This window comes from Bos grunniens, chromosome 10 (genome assembly GCF_055505025.1).
Source record: "Bos grunniens cultivar Pamir isolate PY7600 chromosome 10, Bosgru_T2T1.0, whole genome shotgun sequence".
NCBI classification, from domain to species: Eukaryota; Metazoa; Chordata; class Mammalia; order Artiodactyla; family Bovidae; genus Bos; species Bos grunniens.
The window spans coordinates 84279347-84299527 of record NC_141174.1 but is presented as its reverse complement, the minus strand read 5'-3'; the positions used below and the strand labels follow the sequence as shown (position 1 = coordinate 84299527).

Genomic DNA, 20181 nt, shown 5'->3' with positions numbered 1-20181 from the left:
CTCATGTCTGTTCTGATTGGACTTGCCTGTGCCTTTGTGGTGGTCAGAAGCTCATTAACCCTGCCTGGAAGGCTCGCACAGCCAAACCCGCCTGCTGACCACTTCCCTGCTTTCTCTCCCTGAGCCCTGGCTACACTGCCCTTCTTTATGATCCCCAGGTGGGCCATGTTTCCCTTAGGGATCTTTGCAAGTATGTTTCCTTCTGTCTAGGACGATCTTCCCCACACTGTCCTCTTCTGACTTCAGTTAACGTTTCTCCTCCTCCCTTCAGTCATTCCTGCTGCTACTGCTAAGTCACTTCAGTCGTGTCCGACTCTGTGTGACCCCATAGACGGCAGCCCACCAGGCTCCCCTGTCCCTGGGATTCTCCAGGCAAGAACGCTGGAGTGGGTTGCCATTTCCTTCTCCAATGCATGAAAGTGAAAAGTGAAAGTGAAGTCGCTCAGTGGTGTCCGACCCTCAGCGACCCCATGGACTGCAGCCTACCAGGCTCCTCCATCCATGGGATTTTCCAGGCAAGAGTACTGGAGTTGGGTGCCATTGCCTTCTCCAGTCATTCCTAGTTGGCTTTAATAAATACAGGTTGGATGGATGAATGAGACAATGACCAATCACGTGTGAGAGGAGCATTCATTTGCATATGGACTTCTTCCATCGCCATCAATTGTCTCTGTCTGGTTAATCATTGCCAGAAAGAGAAAGGGAGCCTGTGGATCAAGAGGCTGTGCTGTCCACCCTCCACCTTGCTCAGGGTTGCTACTCCTGGAGAGAAGCCACTTCAGCCTGAGTGATGCTCCTTAGCTGAGAGTATTACTGCTTTCAAAGAGGAAAAAGAGGAATAATTGGAATATTTGGGATTCCAGAAGTTGTCTTGTACCAGGTAACTCTTCAGGCTTCCTATCTCCTCTTTCTGGCCATGAGGCAAGAGAGGAAAGAGGAATTAGACAAATTGAACACAGCCTGAAGACTCCCCAACACTTCATTGGAAACCCATGTTCCACTGAGAAGTCCTTTTGCTCCTGTCCTCTGAGCTTGAGGCTGAAGTTCTTCTCGTGTGGTTGTAGACCACAGGTCACGTGGGGGCAGCCCCAGGCAGGCCCTCAGGAGGAACTCGATTTTTAGGTCTTTGTCCCAGATGCCCTAGAGGAGGAAGAGAAAGAAGTAAGTTGAGGAGGCAAGCAGGGGAGAGAAGGCTTCTTAACACTCACCCAAGGTACTTAGAAGCAGCTTAAAACTACATGTTTACCCATTCGCAAGGGGCTGTGTCGTGTCGCATTGTTTTGCTTAAATCACGCTTTCCTTATTTCCTTATTATTCACTGGGCACAAGCTTGTCTTGACTTTACAGTCTACAAAAGTTTACAACCAAGAAAATGAAAAGGACAATTTTGCAAGCCTTGTGATGGATCCTAAAAGTACCTCACTGGAGCCTGAAATTAGGGGTTTGACTGAAAGTCTGCTTCCCTTCCACCTCCAAATGTTAACAAAGTAGGGATAATGGAGGGCTTTTCTTCCCCGCTGGGACACAACCCCCGAAATGCCATTAAGATGAAAACACTAGTGTTTGTCAAGAGTAGAGAGCAGTATTTTTTCAAAGTGTAATTTTTGGAACACTAGCCCCAAGAAATATTCTGCTAGTAAAAGGATTCCTGGTCAAGTGCTTGTGAGTGAAGTGCAGAAGCTGTGTTACTCATATGTTCCCCCACAAAGGTCTGGTTGTCCCAAGCTGTCTTCCTGCAGTCTGTTCATACTTGGCTCTTATTCCAGTCCCATATGCTCTGAAATCCCAGGAAGCCGCTCTCAGCAGTACACCATTGGTCCTCCAACATTTGGGAGCCTTCACTGGTGCTGACACTGTGCTCCAGGCTGAGGACCCCCAGAAGGAATGGAGGCAGACAACAGACTTAAAGAAGCAAGATGGTTGGCCATCTTGTGCAGGATGACCAGCAACTTGGACAAGGGAGTGAAGGGGGCATTAACAATCCATAATTATACTAAGCTTCCCTGGTGGCTCCGATAGTAAAGAATCTGCCTGCAATGCAGGAGATCCGAGTTTGATCCCTGGGTCAGGAAGATTCCCCTGGAGAAGAGAATGGCTCCACACTACAGTATTCTTGCCTGGGAAATACCATGGGCAGAGTGTCCTGGCAATCTACAGTCCATGGGGTCACCAAGAGTTGGACACGAATGAGCGACAAACACTGTACTGGGAAGAAGGTGGAAACCAGGGCTGCCTTGTGTACACGGAGCTGACAGAGGGGTTGAATTTTGTTTCTTATTCTAGGAGCCACTTCTAAGGCCAGTGGGCAGTAGTCACAGGGAAAAGGTTTCAGTTAACAGTGAAAAGAGGCTTTGTAACAGAACGTGTCCAACAACAGTATGGGCTATTTTATGAGTCGTGAGTACCTCGTTCTGCAGCTATGCACGAGGGTATTCGACAGCTGCCTTCCAAGATGCTGTGTTTAGAAGACACTGACATACCAGGGAGATGCCAGGGCTATGAGGTAGTCTTTGATTGGGTTCTGAGGCACCCATTCTACTTGGCCCTCTCTGCTGCTGAGGGTTAGTTGTTTATCTCATACGTGCATTTGCTAAGTTGCTTCAGTCATGTCCAAGTCTTTGTGACCCCATGGACCATAGCTTGCCAGGCTCCTCTGTCCATAAGATTCACCAGGCAAGAATACTGGAGTGGGCTGCCATGCCCTCCTCCAGGGGATCTTCTTGACCAGGGACCTAACCTGTGTTTTCTACATTTCCTGCATTGGCAGACAGGTTCTTTACCACTAGCGCCACCTGGGAAATCCGTTTATCTCATTCATGAGGACAAAATCCTGCCAATCTGATTCATGTGAGTGTATACACACACACACACACACACACACACACACACACACACACGGATAAAGTAGAAATGCAACAGGACTGAAAGATAGAAAACTTGCTGGTTTTGTATAGTTAATTAATATTCTCTTCTGATATACATAATGTAAACAACTCTGTTTAAAATGAGACTGGATTTCACAGTATAGTCTTGACTTTAAGAGAACACTCTGGGACATGTTAGCAGAATATGGTCACAACTCTGAACAAGTTTGAAGTGGTTCAAAATCAGTTCTGGAAAGCCAGCCTAGGTCACTTGGATCAAGTTAGGTCAATAATAATTGCTCTCTGGTTATGTAAGCTGCTCACATCAAGGGAAGAAGGGTGGGAATAGGAGGGAATTCTTTGTACTATTTTTGCGACTTGTCTGTATGTCTAAAATTAGTTTAAAAAAACCCCCATATCCTTGGCTCCTAAGCCCTGCTCATACTGTGCTCTGCCTGATGAACTTCCCCTATCCTGTAGACTCAGCTCAGGCAGAACATTCCAGATTTCCGATCCCCTCCCATGAGTTCTACAGATGTCCCAATTATACCCACCACTGACCAGTATGATTTTTTGTTTTGTACCTTTCTTGCCTGACTTGAAGCTTCTGGAGCTTCTTTGGACTCAAATGTTTTCTTCATTTCGTCTTTCCCTCTCAGTACCAAGACCTTACTGAGCACTCTGTATATATCTCTTCAATGAGTTAATAAATCAATCCAATTTGAACAAGTTTTATTAGGTTTCCTCTTTTTAAAAAAAAACTGTGGTAAAATATACATGACATAAAATTGACCATTTTCCCCATTTTAAGTGTCCAGTGCATTGGCATTCAGTATATCCCAGTGTTCCATAATTTCTCTCTCATTTTAAATGGTTTAAACTGATCAGAGCTGTTAGAGCCACTTAATCTGGACCCAAGGGACTCGTGGGGCTTCCCTGGTGACTCAAACAGTAGAGAATCTGCGTGCAATGCTGAAGACCAAGTGCGATCCCTGGGTCGGGAAGATCCCCTGGAGAAGGAAATGGCAACCCACTCCAGTATTCTTGCCTGGAGAATTCTGTGGACAGAGGAGCCTAGTGGGCGACAGCCATGGAGTCAGAAAGAGTGGGACACAACTGAGGGACTAACACTTTGATTTTGAAGGGACTCATGACACTTGCACCAGGAGCCACCTGGTCCAATCAAAATCTGTTTGACCGAAGTGGAATTATTTCACCCCATTTGGACCAAGTTGAATCAGGGAGAACGGGTTCCGCCCAGGCTCCAGGCCAGTAGTCGGCACTCAAAGCCAGAGCCTTTTCTTTGTCCTAATCTCGGGGTTGTCACTCTCTTTTGTGTGTGTTTTTCCTCTGGGGGCTACCCGCCCTGCTGCTCTCCTAACTGCTCCCACACGCCACCCCCCGCGCTGTTCGACCTGGCTCCGGGGCAGGGAGCTCCCGTTCTGCTGCCACCTCATTGTCCCGCCCCTGCACCTGCGCTCTCAAAACAGCTCCTGCAGGCGGGCTTCCGACGCAGTCACCAACAAACAGGCCGACTCATTTAGTCAGACTACCAGTATCTGGACAATCTCTTTCAATTTTTAAGGTCACCTCCACCTCCTCCTGCCGTCCTCGTTAATGTAGTGGTGAGTATCCCCGCCTGTCACGCGGGAGACCGAGGTTCGATTCCCCGACGAGGAGGCAACACACCCTTTTGGGGCTTCCCTGGTGGCTCAGACGATAAAGCCTCTGCCTGCAATGAGGGATACCTGGGTTCGATTCCTGGGTCAGGAAGTTCGATTCCTGGGTGGGGAAGATCCCCTGGAGAAGGAAATGGCAATCCACTCCAGCACCCTTGCCTGGAAAATCCCATGGATGGAGGAGCCTGATAGGCTATACAGTCCATGGGGTCGCACGACTGAGCGACTTCACTTTTCACTTTCACTTTACACCTTCTGGTAGAGGTGGGGCATTTTCTCCCAGTCACTCTTTCCTACCTCACTAGCTCTAAAGGGCTTCATTTGAATTTAAGGAACGTAGCACTGCATTAGGAACCCAAGAAACGGCTCTACTCATTTTGCTGCCATTAGCTATATAGGTAACTTTGGTCATGACCTCTTTGGGATGATATTTGCCAATGAGTAAAAAGAAGGGCTCAGACATATGAATCAAACTTTGATTTTGGTTATTATTGCTTTGCAGCAGGATTTTTTTCCCCCTGTGTGTGTATGTGGGGTTTGTGTGTGTGTGTGGCGAGGGGTGGGGAAACAGTATTACCCTAAGACCAGAAAAGTACCAGATGTCTCTGGCTGTCGGAAGCGTGTTTTCTCGCTCCCTCAAGCTGCCCAATCCTAGTTAGAATTCGGAGGGCTGTTGTCCGTTGTCCCTTGCCTTCAGAAGGAGCCAGTGAGGCTTTTCTTGTGTGTGAGTGCTCACGTGTGACTACATATGCCCTTTAGACTAGGGGTCCCCTTTCCTGTCTTAGAGTCACTGCATTCTCTCCTCTTGTTTACATCAAGTTTCCTTGCTGGCTCCCTCCTTCAGCCTCAGCCTCACCCTGTTGCAGCCAGAATGGTTGTTCTGAAACGCAAAGATGCCCGCATCCCTCCTGTGCCTCGCCCCTTCAGGGGCTCTCACAAACCTCAGGATAAATATGATTAGCTCGAAGTTCAAAGCCTCCCACCATCTGTCTCTAGCTTACTCACCTCCTGGTCTCACCCCTTTTTCCTCTTACTTGGCGAGCCCGGGCCACTCTTCCTTCCCCTCTCGCCACGCTCCTCCCTGGTTTCTTCGATCTAGACTGTCCTCCTAGGGAATGATGTTCTCTGGGTACACAGGGATCAGCGGCACTCGTAAGGGGACCCTCTGGGACGTGCGGGTGGGTTGAGGGCCGGTGCTTCCTGAGGAGGCCGCCAGGGGGCGGCAGGAGCGACTCCAGATGACAGCAGGAGGCCGTAAGTGGGGGAGGGAGGGAAGGACGGAGGGAGCGCGTATCCCGGCTCTCCTGATCGCAAACTCGGAGCCAGAGCTCTCCGCGCGCGCCCCAGCCGCTGGCCGCCCGCGCAGCCGGACGCGGAACCCCGGCGCAGCGGGAGCCTTGCAGGACGGGCGCGGGGCGGCGGCGGCAGCCGTCCATGCGGCGGGCTCGGGGCTGCCCGGCGCCGGGAACCACGCGGGGGCCAGGCAAGGCGGCCACTGGCCGCACCGGGACTCGGACCGCCAGGTGAGCAGAGCCGCCCGCGTCGCGCGCCCCCTTCCGCCCTGCCCCGGGGGCCCGGATCCGGCCCGGCCGCTGCCCGCCTCTCGGTCCCCCTCTGGACGGCCAGGAGGGCTGGCGCGGGCGGCGGGCTCAGTGGGTGTGTCAGGGGCGCCGGGGGGCTGCTCCCGAACCAGGCAGGGGAAGCCAGCGCGCGTCTGGTCCGTCCCGACGGCTGCGCCTCCTTCTCCCCTCTTCGCTTTCTGGGGGATTTGCTCTGTCCGGGCGCCAGCACTCACCCCTCCACCCTCCCACTCGGAAACTCTAGGGACGGTCAACCTTGGTCGGCCCGGAGTTGGGCCCCCAGCTCTCTGGGTCGGGGTAGATGGGAACCGGTGAGTGCACACCCAGCCCGCGAGCCCTAACCGCAGCCTGGCCAACCTCCTTGCCGGGGCGGGAGAACTGATGGAGCCTTGGTTGGCGCGCGTCGAGCCCCATCCTGGGGCCTCGGCCACACCGTTTTCTAGAAAGCCTCAGATCTGTGTATGTGTCTGATCTAAACCGCTGCAACCCAGCGCCACGGGGAGCCGGAGTGGATGGGTTGCTTCCGCCAACTCTGGACACTTCCTCGAGTGCAGCCCAAGTACCTGCGGTCCCTGGGCGCGCGTGTAGGATTAGCTTTCACGGAGCTAGCCCGCACTGGAACTTTAGCGATCGCGAAGTTACTGGGGGTTTGTTGTTTGGTTTTTCTTTGAAATAACATCAGTCCTAACTTGGGAAGAAGCTTTCAGGTCGTTCTCGAGCCCACTTAGCATCTGGAATGTGTGGGGTCTGGGATCTCCTTAAGCAGTCCCCACTCAGCCCCGCGCCGGGGTGCCTCCAGTACAGCCTGTTGAATGTGCGTGCTCGCGCCTCTTCCGGTCTCCTTTGTGACCCCCATCACGCAGCCCTTTGTCCCTTGGCAGGCAGTTAGCGAATCTGAAGCCTCGGACCTGGGTAGCCAAAGAGATCATGGGATGCCTGTTGGAATTTAGAATAAGAGAAATAGAGACCCAAGAGAGGGCTAACGAATCATCTTGTCCAACTGTCCTTTCACAGCCGAAGGCACCCAGGCACCACATAGTCTAAATGTTAAAATCTTAAAATTTGTATAACGTGCTCATGTCTTCTACGTCATTGATAAAAGTGATGAAGTGATTGAGCTTAAAAGGATTTTATTGAGTCTCAAAATACAAAGAAGAAAACATTTTTAACAGGTGATTTAAATACAGCGCTACTCAATTCCTATTGATTTCTGTTAGCACCATGGTTGAATTACTTGGAAAACAAAATCTAGCCCTGAAATTAATGTAAGGAAGCTAATGGGAGTCCTGGGACTTTCCTATAAACTTATGCAGGGCTGGAACAGGGATTTCCCAGAGGTCCCGGAAGTGAGTTTGGGTGATCAGGATACTGGAGCCCCCACTGGACAAGCAGCTGGTGTGGCCTCTTGTGGGCAAAGCTAGTCAGCTGAACTTGTGTGATCTCCGTGCCCAGCACCCATCAGGGTGCCAGGTTGGTCTTATCTTCATTTCAGTCTCCCATGAAGAAGTGGTTCCAGTTCATTGTTAAGTAAAAATAAAATACAGCTAAAGTTTGGGAATAAGATCAGGATTGGATATTTTGACTTGAAGGGTTGTTGTTGTTGTTTTTGACCCAGAAGTGCTTACTGTGATTGTAATCACATTATCCTAAAGAGTGCCTGGATATTGATTGCCCATCCCCCCACATTTCTCTCCATAGTACCACCTTTTTCCAAGTTGGCTGGGAGTCTCTATTTTTGAGAGCACCAGACTCCCCATTCCATCCCCCTCACTTGTAGGTAATTCATTACCAAGTCCCTTCCACATTCTTTTGTGATATCCCAGGAAATAATTTTCCTGTCTGTTCCCTCTGCCTCCTCTTTAAACCATGTCCACATTGCAGTAATAGTCTCCCCTCTTGACTCCCGGCCACGAGTCCCTTTCTTCATTTTAATCCATCATCTTTCATGCTGACAGATTAATATTTCTCAAATTCTGATTTCGCCACATCACTCCTTTCAAGAAATCACAATGGCTTCCCAATATTCACTTCACTTTAAATCTTCTCCAGCCAATATTTTTGGGCATCTGCTGTGTGCCAGGGACTGTTACTATGTGCTGGGGCTTAAATTAATAACAAGACAATATCCTTGCCCTTGAATTGTTAACAGGCCAACAGATAATATACAGCCACCCAAGAGAGAGATGTAAAGAGAGAATCACAAACCAAAGTTAATCATTGGGGTGTGCAAGACATAAAGGAGACACAGATGAGGGAGAAGTATTTTCCTGTATGAGAAGAGCTGGGGAAATTTCACCTGGGCTTTGAAACATGGGGAGCAGTTCAAGGAGATGGGAAAGACTGAAAGGAGGGAAAGCATGCCAGGCAGAGGGAAGAGTTTGAGCAAAGATCCAGTGTGAAAGCACTGGTATGGACGTGGTGGTGTCATGGCCATTCTTCATCTAGGGATTTCAAAGTGTTAGTCTCTCAGTCGCATCTTTGCAACACATAGGCTGTATCCTCTGTTCATGGAATTCTCCAGGCGAGAATACTGGGGTGGGTAGCATTCCCTTCTCCAGGGGATCTTCCTGACCCAGGGACTTCTGCCTTAATTTGAGTCTACATTTTTGATCCAAGAGCAGCTCAACTCTTTCCTGCCTGAAGTCCTTCATTCCATTTACCTGGTCTTTTTATTGTGGTCTTATATGCCTCCTCGGAGAAGGCAATGGCACCCCACTCCAGTACTCTTGCCTGGAAAATCCATGGACAGAGGAGCCTGGTAGGCTGCAGTCCATGGGGTTGCTAAGAGTCGGACACGACTGAGCGACTTCACTTTCACTTTTCTCTTTCATGCATTGGAGAAGGAAATGGCAACCCACTCCAGTATTCTTGCCTGGAGAATCCCAGGGATGATGGAGCCTGGTGGGCTGCGGTCTATGGGGTCGCACAGAGTCGGACACGACTGAAGTGACTTAGTAGCAGCAGCAACAGCAGCATATGCCTCCTAACCCTAGCTCAGAAATTCAGATTTCCTCTCTGCTGGGCTAAATTTCTCCAGGAAGTGGATCCCAGCCTGTCTTAGGTATTCCTTTACACTCTTTGCACTGACTCTGTATTCAGCCTAGACATGTTCTAATGGACATGCCTCATCTCCTCAGCCACCTCGAAGTTTCTCCAGAGCAGCTCCTGCTCTGAGGACCTCTCCCAGGCTGTGGGACACAGTCCCAGCACACTGCCAGCACTAGCGAACTTGAGAATGTGACTCGCTTTGACCTTCCATCCTACTTTTCCCTCCTCTCTCTTCTTCTCTCCACTTTCCCCACCTTTGATCTTTCTTTTTGTGTGTCTGCAGAGTTGTGATATTTATTTACATATATGTTTATTAACTGGCTTCTCTTTGAAGATAATGGATGAGACGTGTTGTGCTGGTAGATAACGTATGGTGCAGACCGGCACCGGGACGGGAGCTGCAGTGTGAGGCTGTGCCTTTAGATTGCATTGCTGACACTTGCCTTATTTCAGGATCCCCCCTCTTCACCCCTCTCTGCCTGACCTGTGCAACTGATGCAGGCCTACTTCTCATCTTTGGGTCTGATTTGCCTTCTCTTCTTTCCCCAACCCGTCAAAACTGACTTCTCCAGTTTCTGGAGGCTTGCTGGCCTGATGAACTCATTCAGGTCAAGTTTAATGAGCCTGTGTGTGCTGGGCCTGATGCTTTCGTCCCCCCAGCAACCTGGGACAGCAGCAGTATCACCCACACTTGAGGAAACTCCGCTTCCTTTCCTGAGGTCAACAACTCAGGTTTTGAATCTAAGTCTTAGAACCTAGCTTTCTCAGTCTGGTGCTCCTCCTGCTATATCACTGTTCCCTGAAAGGGTTGTTTTCAGAACACCTGAATCAGAATTAAGATCTGGTGGGAAAAACTCAGATTCCAGAATGGAGGCAGGGCCTGGGATGGGCATTGTAAAGGTGGCCTTAGGTAATTCTGCACACTCAGGTTTAAGGATCACTGCCCTAGGCTGCCTTTACAAAGGAGGTTCTAATGACAGGTGGGTGGGCGAATAAGCCTCAGGATCCCACATAGGATGGTCCTTTTTAACAGGCCTTGACCTTGACTTTAAGGAGTGAGCCCTCTTTTGGTCAAAGGGGTCTTCAGTTTAGTCCTGAAAGCATGCTCCCTACCCGTCCCCATAAAGGCAGGTGAGCCTGCTGCTGCTGCTGTCACCTCAGTCGTGTCCGACTCTGTGTGACCCCATGGACTGCAGCCTACCAGGCTCCTCCATTCATGGGATTTTCCAGGCAAGAGTACTGGAGTGGGTTGCCATTGCCTTCTCTGCAGGTGAGCCTAGCGTCCATCATGATGGCTCACTCTGACTATTTCTGGGCCAGAGCAAGTGCCGAGGGAGAAGGACCAGAGGGGATTGGTTTGCAGCCCCAAGTTGCCTGGAATCACAGTGGACTGGGACTCCCCAAATAGAGCTGAGCATGCTGGCCAGTCACTCCCTCCCTCTCTCTGGGCGTGGTGAGTCAAACCTCTTCCTTACCCGAGTGGAGTCTGCTCACTGACCCCTCTCCTTCATTCTACAGGCCTTCGTTTTGTGCCCTCAGCCCTCCAGTCGTCTGTCGGTAACGATGGATGGCCACAACCCAGAGGGTGGGTGTGGGGTCGGGTGCACAGGCACACAGGGCATTCAGCAGAAGTCCAGCCCCCAGTGGGTGCCCAGTGTCGCTTCTCATCCTGTTTAACTGCTCTGAAACTGTCAGTGCTTGGCAGGCAGTTGGTGCTCAGAAAGAATCTGCCTGCCAATACAGGAAATGCCAGAGACTTGGGTTCGGTTCCTGGGTTGGGAATAGCCCTTGGAGAAGAAAATGGCAACCCACTCCAGTATTCTTGCCTGGGAAAATCCCATGGACAGAGGAGCCTGGCGACCTATAGTCCATGGGGTCACAAAAAGTTGTACATGACTGAGCATGCGGGACAGGACGTATGTGCGCTAGAAAAAGTATGTAATCTCAGACCCCTCAGGTCCAGGGGGTTTGTGTTTAAAGGGCTAAATATCACAACTTTATATTCAAATCCAGGAAATGAACACCCCCAGCTGTGCAGTAATAATAATGATGATGGTGATGGACATGATAAGGAATTAATTATCCATTCAGCATCCCCTCCCCTCTCCATTTCCCTCCTCCCATTTTCCCTTTGGTTTCCTCTAAGAAGAGGAAGGTAGGCAGCAGTTTTCTTTATCGCTGGTTACTCGTCCCGAGAGAGTGCTCTCTTTCTGCTTATCTCTCTTTCTTTTCCCCTAATCTTTCCCTGAACATTGGAGAAGGAAATGGCAACCCACTCCAGTATTCTTGTCTGGAGAATCCCATGGACAGAGGAGCCTGGCGGGCTACAGTCCAAGGGTCAGAAAGAGTCAGACACGACTGAGTGACTAACGCTTCCCTGAACATACTGTGTTTTCTGTCTTTTCCTATGAGCCTTGCTTAAGCGGATCACTGAGCGGTACCCTGGCAGCCTTCTACCTTAGCCCCTCTACTCCCGGGTGTGGTCCAGAAAGCCGGCTTACAAGGCGGTTGTCCCAGAAGGGTGGCACCGAGCAGCCCACGACCTGGGCTGGGCAATCCTCCCAGCCAGCTGGCCGACTGCCCGAGGGCTGGCCAGCAGCGAGGACCCAAGTAATGAGTGATTAATGGGCGCCCCATCTAATCTCCTGCCAGGGGAAATGAAGGGCCAGTCGTGGGCTGGGGCTCGTCATGACCTGCTCCAGGTGGGCTTGGAATGCACCCAGCTCAGGATGGGGATTAAGGCTTGAAAGATGAGAGGAAATGAGATGTTAACCCTTTGCGCTGTGGCCCTCTGAGCCCCAGCAGGGAAATCTCAGGGGAATTATCTGTAGGCATCTGATGAAAGGGGAGCCTGGCCTTTGATTTACGGCAGGGATGTGGCCACATGACTCTGGCAGGAGGGGGGCAGGGTGTGACAAGCGACGGCTTTGACTTAACCATTTTTCTCGGAGGCTCAGATTAATTTCTTATGAAAATGGAGTATGTGGACTGCAGGGAGGCTGCTCTACCTGCTTCCTTCTCAGAAACCTTTCAATCATATCAGCACGTTACAAATTTGTAGTTGCCAAGCAGACCTTTCCTTCTGTAATGCAGTGTCCCTGATCTCCTGTTGTTTTGAGGAGGATGGAGGAGAGAGTCTGGTCGTTGGCGGTGGGCCCACCTCCTTCCTCAGGTCAGCAAGGAGCACTGGGGCTCTGAGGGTGGGAACCAGCTCCCTGAGTTCCTTGGCTCTGCCATGCTGGGGAGCCCTGAACCTTAACCTCTTGTGCTGTAGGGCTGTAAAATGGGCATCATAATAATACATAACATGGGTGAGATTCGTGGGGATGTAGAAAGCTTTCAGCAGTCTTAGGCATGCGGACCTGCCATGTGAAGATTGTGCTGTGGGCTTAGTCACTCAGTCGTGTCCGACTCTGTGGGACCCCGTGGATTGTAGCCTGCCAGGCTCCTCTGTCCATGGGGATTCTCCAGGCAGGAATACTGGAGTGGGTTGCCATGCCTTCCTCCAGGGGATCTTCCCAACCCAGGGATGGAACCCAGGTCTCCCGCATTGCAGGCGGATTCTTTACTGTCTGAACCACCAGAGAAGTCCATACATGGGTGAGATTCACGAGAATGTAGAAAGCTTACAGCAGTCTCAGGCACGTGGACGTGCCATGTGAAGGTTACCCATCACTTTTTTCTCGCCTTTCTGGGAAGGATGTAAGCAGCTTCTCTTCCACACTTCTCAGATTCGCTTAGGGTGATGGATCTCACTTGCTTGACCTCTGACCCTCACATGCCTTGAATTCTGGTGCCCCCTCCCTTTGCCGCTGGCTCCCTGGCCTCCAGCCGCCCTTTCATTCTACTCCCTGCCCCCGCCCCACCTCCGTGCTCAGCGGCCAGAGCTGCTGGACCGGGTGGTGACTCCTGCCCAATCCTCTGGTGGCACGGCCCTTCCACACCAGCGCTGCCCACTGCCGCCTTGCTGTCACCTGTAGCCCAGAGAAAACTGGCTGAGAGTAGAGACAAAAGCTGCCTTGGAAGCAAAGTTAGGACCTGTGGAGACAGTCTAATCTGGGTGCAAATCACAGCTCTGCCCATTTTCTGGTTTCTCTGAGCTCCTGTCACCCCATCCTTGATTGATGCTAAGAATAGCAATGCTTATCTAAGGTTGAGAGGGTCCAACCCGACAGTGGACATGAAGCCTTTGGCGGGGGAGAATTTATTGCTGGTTATATTGGGTTGGCAAAAAGTCAGACACGACTTAACTACTAAAAAACAACAATATTGGGTTGGCCAAAAAGTTTGTTTGGGTTTTTCCATAGCATTTTACAGGAAAACCCAACAAACTTTTTTGCCAACCCAGTAGGTGAGCCTTGAGGGTGGAGCTGTGTCTTCAAGTTTTGAAGTCTTATTACGGAGTATACACTGGCATCCTCGCCTCTAGCTCCGTTTAGTGTCTTCTCCAGAACGGACACGTACTCAGGTCCTGCTTGACTTTGGTGATGTTTTAGTCAAGGCCCAGGGTTTTATTCTGCTTGAAGTTTAAAGGATCTTCTGGCCAGCTAAGGGAGAAGGAACTGCTGTTTATGGATCTCCGTGTCAGGGATTTACCTGCGTGCACTTATTTAATCCTCTCAACAGTCCACATGAGCTAGATGTTATTCTTCTTGTTCGATAGCCTAGCAAACTGAGGCTCAGAGAGATTAAGGAAATTACAGGGGCTCATGCAACAAATGAACGTCAGAATGATATTTGAATTCCAACTCATCTGACTCCAGAATATGAGCTCTGGGGAGAACCAATGGGCCAGGTAGTACCTCACTGTAATTATAACCTGCTGAGAAATATAAGTATAGCCACTTGAAAGCCTAATTGTAACCCACTTGAAAATTTTAAACATTGAGATATAGTTCCCGTACTGTAAAATCCACCATTTTAAAGTACACGTTCAGTGATCGTTAGTTTATTCACAGAGTTGTGCCACCATCACCACGATCTAATTCCAGAATATTTTCAGCACCTCTCAAAGAAAGTCCATACTCATTAGAAGTCACTTCCCACTCCTTCCTTTCCCAGCCTGTGGAAACCATGAATCTACCTTCTGTCTCCATGGATTCTGGACATTTTATATAAATGGAATCTTATATTGGGTTGGCCAGAAAGTTTGTTTGGGTTTTCCCATCCCCTCTTATGGAAAAACGTGGAGGAACCTTTTGGCCAACCCAGTCTTCTGTGACTGCTTTCTTTCCCTAAGACTGTTTTCAGGGTTTGTCCGTGTTGAAGCCTGTATCAGTGCTCCATTCCTTTTTATTGCTGTGTGACCCACTTAAAATAAAAAGTAAGGGTATTTTGCTTAGAGAAGAGGTGGGGTTACAATTGCAGGTGTAGCACAAAGCGGTGCTCATTTTTTACTGTGGGCAGGTGTGAAGGAACAGAGTGGGGGGTGGAGGCGGGTCAGTGCTTGGCTGGGTTCCCATGTCTGGGAAATGCAGGGATGCCCAGCTTCCCTGCTCCAGGCACTCATGCTGCCCTTGGCTTGTGTCTTTGGCCAAACTTACTGAGATGCACCCCGAAGTAGCCATGGGCGTGCCATGGACCCCTGCCTCGGAGAGGTGGGCTAGAGGGTTCTGGAGCTATCTTTACCACAGTCTGCCTGATGTTGGTGCTGTGGAGACATTTTAGCCCCTGCTGTAGTCTGCTGGATTACTTTTAACTCCAGGTGGACCAACCTAGATAGCATATTGAAAAGCAGAGACATGACTTTGCCAACAAAGGTCCATCTAGTCAAGGCTATGGTTTTTCCAGTGGTCATGTATGGATGTGAGAGTTGGACTGTGAAGAAGGCTGAACGCCGAAGAATTGATGCTTCTGAACTGTGGTGTTGGAGAAGACTCTTGAGAGTCCCTTGGACTGCAAGGAGATCAAACCAGTCCATTCTAAAGGAGATCAGCCCTGGGTGTTCTTTGGAAGGAATGATGCTAAAGCTGAAATTCCAGTACTTTGGCCACCTCAGGAAAGAGTTGACTCATTGGAAAAGACTCTGATGTTGGGAGGGATTGGGGGCAGGAGGAGAAGGGGACGACAGAGGATGAGATGGCTGGATGGCATCACCAACTCGATGGACGTGAGTTTGAGTGAACTCTGGGAGTTGGTGATGGGCAGGGAGGCCTGGCATGCTTCAATTCATGGGGTTGCAAAGAGTTGGACACGACTGAGCGACTGAACTGAACTGAACTGAACTGGACCCCAGTGTCAAGCACTGACGATGGCACTGCTGATTTGCTTTATAAAAATAATTTTATTTATTTAGGCTGTGCTGGGTGTTCATTGCTGTGTGGGCTTTTCTCTAGTTGCAGGGGTGGGGGCTCTTTTCCTGCTGCAGTACACGGACTTCTCACTGCGGTGGCTTCTTCTCACAGATCATGGGCTATAGGCTCATGGGCTTCAATAGTTGCAAATAGTTGCAACACATGAGCTCAGTTGTTGTGGCACCTGGCCCTAGAGTTCATAGGCATCAGTAGTTGAGGCCCATGGGATTAGTTGCCCCGAGGCATGTGGGATCTTCCTGGACCAGGGATCCAACCCCTGTTTCCTACATTGGCAGGCAGCTTCTTTACCACTAACCACCAGGGAAGCCCCTTAGGAAATACAGAGGAAATACAGAAATACTTAGGAAATACAGAAAATACACACACAGAAAAAAATCACCCATAATTCCCCAACCAATAATGACCAGTAGGGGTTCCCTGGGGAACCCCCAGGGAACTGTTACTAGATATAACACTTTATTTTTTTCTGATTATGTAGGTAAGGTATATTTATTACAGAGAACTTAGGAAATACAGAAAATATACACACAGGAAAAAATCACCCATAATTCCCCAACCAATAATGACCAGTATTTTGAATGTGTATCTTCCTAGTCTCTCTGTCTCTCTCTCTCTCCACACACACACACACACACACACACACAGAGTTTATAAAATTGGTATTACACTAAACATATTGTTTTGTTCACTCCTCCTTTCACTTAATAATACATCATAAACATTTTCCTTGTGTACTAAATATTCAATGTTCTTCCAAACTATAATGTTTTTCAATGGTTGCAGTGTACTTTTAAAAATATTGATGTTTACTTAAGCAGTCCCCTATTTTGGACATGTTGGTTGTTTTCAGTTTATCAATATTGTTTATAAATAAAATGGCTTCTTTTGTGCATTTTTTGTGCATCTGTTAATGCATAGTGTTGCTTTTGGTACAAAAGATATAAATACTCTGAAGGTATTTGGTACATATGTTCAAACTGGCCTTCCAGAAAGGCTGTTTAATTCCACAACTGTGTTATTTTTTAACTTGAGTTTTACTGTTCATGTAACTCTGCCAAATATCCCTCCATTCTCCTCCTCCTCCTGCTTCTTCCTCTCTCTTCTTTGCACAACCCCCCCACCACCCACATATCTGCATAGTCCGCTAATTGCTCATATTGTTTTCTCCTTAGTCTTTGCCTGTATTTTAATTGAAGCATGCCTTTTTGCACACAGTATGATTTTTGTGTAACGTTTCTCTTGACATAGTCGGGGTTCCCATTTTTAAGCCTTATGGCCGCTCCCGTCATTCTGCCCCATCATGGTCTCCTTTCGCCGTTCCCCATCTTCCTTTACGGATCTAGGGTGTTTGTAGTTTTTTCCTCATCAAAGAGTTAGTGCTTACCAAGCTGAATGCCTAGGGTGCTGTTCTGTTCTGGTCTCAGGCTCCGTTTTGGACGTTCAGTTCCTGGTCGTGTAATTTACTAGGTCCACAGCAGGAGCTGTTCTAATAACACTCATGCCGCTGAGGGGCCCTCAGAGAACAGGCAGCTGGGAGGCCCAGGTGGGGGAACCCAGAAACAGAGTGGGTGCTTGTTTTGGCCTTCCCTCTTCCTCTCCTCATGAGGCCCTGTTCTTTCCTCAGGCTCACGTCGGAGGAACTCAACACCTCACTGCTACCAGGGATATAAGAGGTGCTGTGGGTTGGGACTTTCCGAGTCCATGCAGGGAAATTATGTCAGTGTTCGTTCGCTGCCCACGTGTGAATGGCATCATGTGACAGGTGGTCTTTTGTGACTGGCCTCTTTCACTAAGCGTAGGGAAGGCCTCTGGGATTGTGTTACTACGCCTTGCTGGTTCTGTGTGGGCCTGGCCATGCCTCCGTTCAGCCTGCTTCCAGTACTTTCTGAGCCCCGACCACCCACGGTTGTCGCACCCTGTGTTTGAAAATGGTGCGGACGCCAGTCCTGACGTTGTCACTTACTGCCTGTGAACAGCTTAACCTCTCCGAACTCCAGCTTCCTCGTCTCTGACACAGACTGATGATCCCCGTGCCTGCCGCGAGAGAGAGGAGGTGGTGTGTGCAGCGTTCGTTCACTCGTGAAACCGAGGCCTGCGCAAGGCTGTCAGCCCTGGGGCATCTGTCCTCCTTAAGGAGAAGGGAACTGGTGTTCCTGCCTTACAGCCTTGGAGGGTGCAGGTGAGGAGATCCCTGTGGCCAACGTTATTATGCAGGAGGAAGGCGGGGGAGCCCAGGAGAAAGGCATCAGCGTGACAGCGGTGGGAAGCCACAGAGACTGAAGCGCTGCACCCTCAAATGGGAGGCTGTGTGGGAGAAGGAAGATGCATAAGCCTGTTTTATGGGAGGGCTGCATTCTTTTGTTTTTTTTACATATATCCTCTCTGTTTTGGACTCTCATTTAGGTCACTGCAGAGCATCGAGTAGAGTTCTCTGTGCTGTGCACTAGGTTTTCATTAGTTGTCAATTTTATATATAGTGTCAACAGTGTATATATGTCAATCCCAACCTCCCAGTTCATCTTCCCCGCCATCACCTTGGTATCCATATATGTCTTCTCTACGCCTGTCTCTATTTCTGCTTTGCAAATAAGGTCATCTGTACCATTTTTCCAGATTCCATGTATATGCATTAATATATGCTATTTGTTTTTCTCTTTCTGACGTACTTTACTTTGTATGATAGTCTCTAGTTCCATTCACATCTCTGCAAGTGGCACAGTTTCTTTTTATGGCTGAGTAATATTCCATTGTATATATGTATCACATCTTCTTTATCCACTCCTCTGTGGATGGACATTCAGGTTGCTTCCATGTCCTGGCTATTGTAAATAGTGCTGTAGTGAACACCGGATACATTTATCTGTTTGAATTATGGTTTTCTCTGGCTATATGCCCAGGAGTGGGATTGCTGGGTCATATGATAGTTCTAGTTTTAGTTTTTTAGGGAACCTCCATACTGTTCTCCATAGTGGCTGTAATCAATTTACATTCCCACCAAGAGTGCAAGAGGGTTCCTTTTGCTCCGTACCTGGAGGACTGCGTTCTTGAAAACCTCACGGAATTCAGATCTCTCATCACTCAGACCATGTTTTTTCCCGTAAAATAAATGTACAGAGAGTTCACGGGTGCTTGGTGCATAATTTTGCTTGAACGTGGCTTTTCACAGTGCCCTGCTTATCACCAGTGCTGCGCAGAGGGCTTGCTCACAAGCAGCCCGCTTGTATCTCAGGATGGGTGTTTGGCTTCCTCAACAGCTGCTGGTGGTGCTTGTCACCCTCATCATCTCAGCGTGTTTTCAGTCCAGCACCATCCAGACCAGAGACCAGCAAGCTCTTTTTGTAAATGACCAGTTGCAGGCTGTAGGGTCTTTGTTACAACTAATCAGCTCTGCCTTTTGAGCACAAAAGCAGCCATAGTTGATACATAAATGAATAGGCAGTAAAACCTTAGTTATGGACACTGCAATTTGAATTGCATATAATTTTCACATCGTAAAGTAGTATCCTTTCAATATTTGTTGAGCCATTTGAAAATGTGACAAGACCAGGCACTGGGACAGGTTTGGCCCACTGGCCAAAGTTTGCTGACCCCTGGCCTAGATGACTATAATATGTGAAAATTGTCTTCAACTGAGTGAATGTTAAAAAAATAAAAAGAGTAAATGTCAAAGTAGCCCTGTAGTCAACAAAATCACTCATAGACATTCCAGTGCTCATAACAGCATAGCTAAGTTCACAGATTCTATCAAACGATTGTGGGTATTTATGAGCCTGGGTGATACCAATGTAGCCAAGTTATTCTTGTGAATTTTAAAATGTAAATCTTATTGTTTTGAAATTTAGGCATCCAACCAGTTTCTTAATAGTTACATCACTCCATCTCATGATTCAAATTGCATCCTGTAACATTGTTCACGGTTGTGTACCATGCTGGGGTCTTGCAACCTCTGCCTGCCTCTGGACAGTCTGATGGCCTACGGTAAGGGGTTTGGAACTTGCTTCTGGCTGGAATGGCTGTTGCAGAAGCCAGGAGAAGGCACGATGGAGCACCAAGGGGTATGTCTGGTGCGTGGCGAATGTGGGATAAACTTTATTCCTTCACTTCCCTTTCTTTTCCAAAAGTTCTATATATTCGGTTAGCTCCAAAACATGCTGAGCCTCTTTGAAATTGTTACTTTGGTTCTTTCCACATCCAGTAAAGTCACTAACCTTTTTAAATGGAAACAAAAACAAAGGCTGTTAGAAAGCAGCTTCCCCTCCCAGGTCACCAGCTTTCCCTTGCCGGAGAATAAGCAGTGCTGTGCTGAGACTGCGGCTGGGGCCAGAAGAGAGGCCCCAGGTTTGAGGCAGGCGCCACCAGCTGGGTGCAGACTCGGCTCTCCAGCCAGGAGGGGGGCGCCTGGCCTGCTGGCTGCTCTGAGGTCCACAGCTCCTGGGTGTATCTTGGTTTCAGAGATTCCAACGGTAGGAAAGCCAGGATCCTCTCCAGATGGGAGACCACCAGCCCCGAAGGTGACTGTGATGCTGTAGTTCTTGGCTCGCGAGTGTGCTTTTGCTGTGTGTGTTGGATGGAAGGCCCGTCTTGAGTAGACGTGTGTTTGTGTTGTTCAGGGGGCTGATGTGCATAACCACGTGTGCTTTCTGGCCTGGGGTCTGGCAGGATGTGAAGAGAGGCAGCCGCTACCCTTTGGCTGGTG

At 49.2% G+C, this 20181-nt stretch overlaps 1 protein-coding gene and 1 long non-coding RNA gene across 4 annotated transcripts in view; one reads left to right on the top strand and one right to left on the bottom strand.

Annotated features, from left to right (window-relative positions):
• Window positions 1-616: 616 nt before the first annotated feature.
• Window positions 617-5867, bottom strand: LOC147365230 (uncharacterized). The gene is made up of 2 exons (XR_015135300.1): window positions 5549-5867; window positions 617-1140 (listed from the first exon to the last, which is right to left on the bottom strand). It is a non-coding gene; the product is annotated as an uncharacterized LOC147365230 (long non-coding RNA).
• Window positions 4354-20181, top strand: part of THSD4 (thrombospondin type 1 domain containing 4) — a 676260-nt gene continuing 660432 nt past the window's right edge. The window contains exon 1 of one of the 3 annotated variants that reach the window (XM_086322751.1): window positions 4354-4489. The gene's annotated coding sequence lies outside the window, so the exon portion shown is untranslated. Of the gene's footprint in view, window positions 4490-5803; window positions 6067-20181 lie in introns of those variants that run through there. The other 2 variants (XM_086322752.1, XM_086322753.1) reach the window with 2 other exon arrangements.